Consider the following 6,645-nt stretch of genomic DNA (forward strand, 5'->3'; position numbering starts at 1 on the left):
TTCATCATCGCGCGATCACGCTTGAATTGCATTTTATAAGTATCATATATTATGTGTAGTTTTTTTCTTAAATTTTCTACCTTACAATCGCGTCAAACTTTTCTCACATCACCGTGATATCCTCTAAAACTCACTTCATATAGAGCGTACACATGGATGATATAAAGTCAGTAGAAATGTCAGATTTGTCATCTTCTGTTTCATCACTTCTGTCGTTGTCCTGTTATATTCGGCAATCATCTGTCGTTGATCAGTCAGTCATGAGAGACTTAGATTTAAACAATTGAATTCCTTCTGTAAAAACTTTCAACGTCATTGTCGAATCATTATAATGAATCACTGTTGAAGACCAATATCCTCTGACATCAGTTCGATGAGTCCTCTAAATCACCAAAACGATGACACGTATCTTGTCTATCGATGACATCCACTTTACTTCATCCAGACGGCGATACCATTTACTTATATAAATCGGACCATCAGCTTTCACCTACATATCACGGTATATCTAGAGTAAATACTAGTGACGCGTCTGTGTGACCGCACACTACCAAGATCTTTAAACGGGAGAGTATCTAACCTAGGATAGCTAACTCCCAATATCTGAGTACTTGTAAGTCGCTATACTCGATACGGCCACTCAATATATCGGCTCGTTCAATATCCTCGTGACTGTACTCAGTACCCAACGTTATTACAGCAGGTACCCGCTACGTTCTGTACTCGGTATAAGGCCAGCCTATTACCAATACTCAAAATCACTCGTTTCTGAATGTAATAATTATGTTATACGTTATGATACTCGAAATTCCTCACAACTCAATATCTTAAATACTTAATGAAGGATTCTTAAGTAGTTCATTTCTTTAAGCATGCAAACATGTATACTCAGTATAATACTTTGTTAAACTCAATGTCAAATTATCTACAATGTTCCTCTTAATATCGAGCTTCATATAAAGTATTGATTTCCCGAACCACGTTTAGCTTTTCTTATATATACACAAATGTCCTTTATACACTGTTTCTTATAGCTAATAAATGATCTCATACTGAACTTGAACAATCTGTTCCGGATATGATGCGGGTCAAAATTCCGGAATTATGGTGAGTTGACTCGATGTTTACTATATCATCTAATCCGAGTAATAGATTATATAATTATGTCAACTGATTTGGAATGAAGCAGAATAAGAAAATATCCAACTTGCTTCGAGTCCATTAATAACACCAAGTGTTTATGACATCAAACGTTCGCCTCCAAGACTAGGTAATCTTAATGTCATAAATTTGTCAATATTTTAGTTGACGTCAAAAATGCTTTTCGATGTGGAAGAAATGTCGAACCTTTTTTGTTCGAATTTCATCAAGGAAGTCGGCATAAGAAAATGATGGTCAGGTTTTGTCATCCGCCACAATGAAGTATTTGTTACAGAATTGATTCTCATTTAAACGTCCTAATGATCAACAGAGGGCCAGTAGGTCCGATATCCCAGGACGAAGCGATGAATACTGTCATGTCGACGCTTCTCGCGTTTGTACCTCATGTCTAACGGTTGATTACACACATTTTATGTAAAGCACGAGAGATCTGCGTCTATGATAGGGCACCAATGAACTCTTAAAGGTTACATATGAGTGAACAGAGCCTTAAGTCGATTTAAAAGGGGGCGGGGCGTCCGAATGAATCTCGCGAACTATGAGATCACGTTTCGTTAGCGGTTTTCTCCGCGAGATTTTAAGTGTTTCAAATGAACTTTAGCTTGTAATCAACATTTCTGTTTTGTTGTGGTTAAAAGAGAAACCCTAATCGGCTAATTGATCAGGGTGAAATTGGCAACTGTTAACTTCTCAACCCATCGCCAACCAGTGACTGATTTGTAAGGAATATTCTTTGATTCCAGCGAGAGGATATTAGAAGATAAAGCCTCCATTGATTACGGCCTCCCATGACGGGACTAACAGCAAGGCCCACATTAGTCCATTAATTGGTCACTAATCACACTGAAGCATGATTCGTACCAATGGTTTAGATGTGTTTAAAGACAACACACTTTTCACATTTTTTTTCTTTCTTTAAGTTCTGACCTGCCCAAAGGAATTTACGGAGTGCAAATAGATAGAGTTAGGACTCGGCGATCACACTTACACACTCCACAAGTATCTGATTTCAATACTTCATCTACCCTGTCCGTCAGATTGAGTATTTAAGCCACGGTAATTGGTAAGCGCGGATGTAGAAATTTCAGTCATTCATCTAAAATAGGGAGGCATATTTTTTATGAGTTTTACTGTGAACCTTACTAATTCTCAGACAAACGAAAACAAAACAGCTCAAATGGTTACTGATAAGAGCGAAACTATCAGTATGTGGAAATAGAATCGAAACGAACGCTATTCTAATAATTCTCTTGACAAACCACTATATCTGTATGTACCGATCTTAGTTTAGAATGTGTGAGATTCATCATAAATTATCTTACTATCGATACTGTTTCTAAATAACCTCAAAAAACACGAACTTATGTTTTCTCGAGTTTTAAACAAGCTGTAAATCCCGATGTGTAAGTTGTTTCTATGAGATGTTAGATAACATCTGAGTATTTATATCTTATGGATAATATATATAATTTTAAATATGATATTTGAAAGTACATATATTAGATTATAAAAATGATACACAATTTAAGTGAATAGAACCTTCCAATACAATTGAGAATAAAATACAAAGGAGCCAAAATAATGAATTAAGCGACACCAGGCAGCCATTTTCTTCTTTTAAGTCTTCTAGTGATGTTATGTTGTATATTTTAATTCTTTTTTTACTAAATATCTACTATTATAAAACATAAAGCCACACACATATATGTAATATTGTTTGTACGTTACAGACCGGGACAATGTTATGACTTTGTGTGTAGGATTAGTTGTCGTTTGACTGGTAAGGTTGTGGTCATTGCAGTTTGAAGATAGCCAAACCTGCCCTTTAAAAACACACAATACTGTGTCAAGTCATTTTACTATAGAAATCAGACATTTAACTTCATGTGTACATGTACTTCTTGTAATATTGACCGTTTAGAAGGTCATCTGTAGAACTGACCTGTACCCGATAACACCTATTAACAAAAGTCGCCGAGGGACACTTAACGAATCCAGAAGAGAATTCCATATATGTTCTGACAGTATATCAGCTAGGAAGAGAGGCTTTCATCACAATTTCTACACTGCACATCATGTGCTTTTTGCGAGTATCTAAATATGAAACCATTTTTGAGATAACAAAATCGAAATACGGAACACAAATCTTTATTGTAGTTTTAAATATTAATGTTTTTTATGCAATAGCCATAAGGACTATACTTTCTTTGCCACAGAAACGTTAGGGACTAAGATCAATTCATTGAAAGTTTATACTGTATAGTTGTTCTCAAGGTTTGTTAAAGTATAGTTATTAAATTGTTACCATTAAAATAAAAGTCTAATTCCGGTCAGAACAGTATGTGAAGGGATGAAGTCGTCAACGTCAAAAGTTGTCTACCCTGTCACAAAGTTGAAAGTAGCCGATTCAATTCTCTTCTTAAAACACAACGACATTATAACAAATGACAACACTGATTAAGGTAGTTTGAAGAAGATGTTCGTTAGTATGTCTAGGGTCTGATGTTCGTTAGTATGTCTAGGGACTGATGTTCGTTAGTATGTCTAGGGACTGATGTTCGTTAGTATGTCTAGGGACTGATGTTCGTTAGTACGTCCAGGGACTGATGTTCGTTAGTATGTCTAGGGTCTGATGTTCGTTAGTATGTCTAGGGACTGATGTTCGTTAGTATATCTAGGGACTGATGTTCGTTAGTATATCTAGGGACTGATGTTCGTTAGTATATCTAGGGACTGATGTTCGTTAGTATGTCTAGGGACTGATGTTCGTTAGTATATCTAGGGACTGATGTTCGTTAGTATGTCTAGGGTCTGATGTTCGTTAGTATATCTAGGGTCTGATGTTCGTTAGTATGTCTAGGGTCTGATGTTCGTTAGTATATCTAGGGTCTGATGTTCGTTAGTATATCTAGGGACTGATGTTCGTTAGTATGTCTAGGGTCTGATGTTCGTTAGTATGTCTAGGGTCTGATGTTCGTAAGTATGTCTAGGGTCTAATGTTAGTATGTCTAGAGACTGGTGTTCGTTAGTAAATCTAGGGTCTGATGTTCCTTAGTGTGTCTAGGTACTGATGTTCGTTAGTATGTCTAGGGTCAGATGTTCGTTAGTATGTCTGGTGTTTGATGTTCATTAGTATGTGTAGGGACTGATGTTCGTTAATATGTCTAAGAACTGATGTTCGTTAGTATGTCTAAGGACTGATGTTCGTTAGTATGTCTAGGGACTGATGTTCGTTAGTATGTCTAAAGACTGATGTTCGTTAGTATGTCTAGGGTCTGATGTTCTTTAGTATGTGTAGGGTCTGCTGTTCGTTAGTATGTCTGGGGTCTGATTTTCGTTAGTATGTCTAGAGACTGATGTTCGTTAGTATGTCTAGAGCGTGATGTTCGTTAGTATGTCAAGGGACTGATGTTCGTTAATATATCTAGGGTCTGATGTTCGTTAGTATGTCTAGGGACTGATGTTCGTAAGTATGTCTAGAGCGTGATGTTCGTTAGTATGTCAAGGGTCTGATTTCGTTAATATATCTAGGGTCTGATGTTCGTTAGTATGTCTAGGGACTGATGTTCGTTAGTATGTCTAGGGTCTGATGTTCGTTAGTATGTCTAGGGTCTGATGTTCGTTAGTATGTTTAGGGTCTGATTTTCGTTAGTATGTCTAGGGACTGATGTTCGTTAGTATGTCTGGAGTCTGATGTTCGTTAGTATGTCAAGGGACTGATGTTCGTTAGTATGTCTAGGGTCTGATGTTCGTTAGTATGTCTAGGGACTGATGTTCGTTAGTATGTTTAGGGTCTGATGTTCGTTAGTATGTCTTGGGTCTGATGTTCGTTAGTATGTCTAGGGACTGATGTTCGTTAGTATGTCTAGGGACTGTTGTCTGTTAGTATGTCTAGGGACTGATGTTCGTTAGTATGTCTAGGGTCTGATGTTCGTTAGTATGTATAGGGTCTAATGTTCGTTAGTATGACTAGGGACTGATTTTCGTTAATATGTCTAAGGACTGATGTTCGTTGGTATGTCTAGGGTCTGATGGCTAGAGCAATAGATGTTATTATTAAATTTATTTCTCATGTGAAAGCTTAATTGTATTTATTTTTGATTTTAAGGACATATCATAACTATTACCAAAATATTCTAGATAGTTCTGAATTCACATAGTGGGTGGCGTCGATTAAGCAAAAGACGCTTATCCCTCCGGAACAGTCTTATTATTCTGTACTATTTCCGCTGTTTTATGTTCATTTTTGTTCTTCCGGTATACGCTATCCAGCACTCTCTGTCGGTATTGCCTTTATTATCCTTTACAAAATAATACATTTTCGCAATGCTGTATTTTCGATTTATTTTTAAAGAGTACTAATATGATAGATACGTATAGCCCAATGAATTTATATATACATATTGTTTGTGGATAAGGAGAAGACATAAAATCGACTGAAATAAAAACACACAAACATTAAGTAGTTTACAGTGTATCACTCGATTTTCCGGATTATCTACTCAACGACAGTCTCCTGATTAGCAAGTCACAACATTCATATATCTGTGTCGTTATGGTTACACCACCTGACCAATGAAATTGTAAATAACGCTTATGCTAGATTTACCCGTGAAATGGACACATCTATTAGCCCTATTTACCTGGGACAGGTGTATCATCATTTAGTCATAAAAAATCTCACCTTGAAACAAAATGTAACCTTAATACTTCAATTTTGTAAATTTATTTAAGAGGAAAGCCTTCAACACGTTTTATCGTGGTGACACCTGTGTACCACCATCTGTTGTACGACCTAGTAACACATCTTCACAAGATCTCCCGTGGCTATCTACAATAATCTTTCCTCTCTCAGAACGAAGTCATCTTATAAAAAATCTTAAAAACAATTGTCACCTTTGGTGTGTACATTGAAATCTGATAAAACGTAATCACCCGTACTGGTCTAAAAGTGACATTTACAGGGAAAAAAATCAAAGAATTTTGATGTATGATAACAGTACTTTATTTCGTTGCCTTGACATCAAATATCCGTAAAAAACATCACCACGTGGATTACGTTAAGATTGACCAATAAAAGTATTCCCTGACCACCTAATACACCCGCTGATTCCCGGGTATCTACAAGTGGCCCCTTAACTACCAAGTAATTGCCTTAAAGATTAAATCTACAAGTGCTTACTGTCGTTATCCCAGTAATAGCTCCCGACTGTAATGGACATTCCAGCTGTAGAACCGGTAGTTTACCAGCCACAAATACCAGCACATCAAGAATATTCACTTATGTCATCAAAGTATTTCTTCAAGCAAAAATCAAACACTATGAAAATATCTGTATCATTAAACACCTCTTTTAACAAATAAGAAGTGATTCTTGTTCCGAACAATTTAAATTTAGCGTGACACAATTTGGGGTTATGATTGAGAGGTGAGGTCATTGTCGTTTTTTTATCAGCTGTAACATATTTCGGTACATACCTTCGT

This window comes from Ylistrum balloti, unplaced genomic scaffold (genome assembly GCF_031769215.1).
Source record: "Ylistrum balloti isolate Yb309-2 unplaced genomic scaffold, AGI_CSIRO_Ybal_v1 Utg370886, whole genome shotgun sequence".
NCBI classification, from domain to species: Eukaryota; Metazoa; Mollusca; class Bivalvia; order Pectinida; family Pectinidae; genus Ylistrum; species Ylistrum balloti.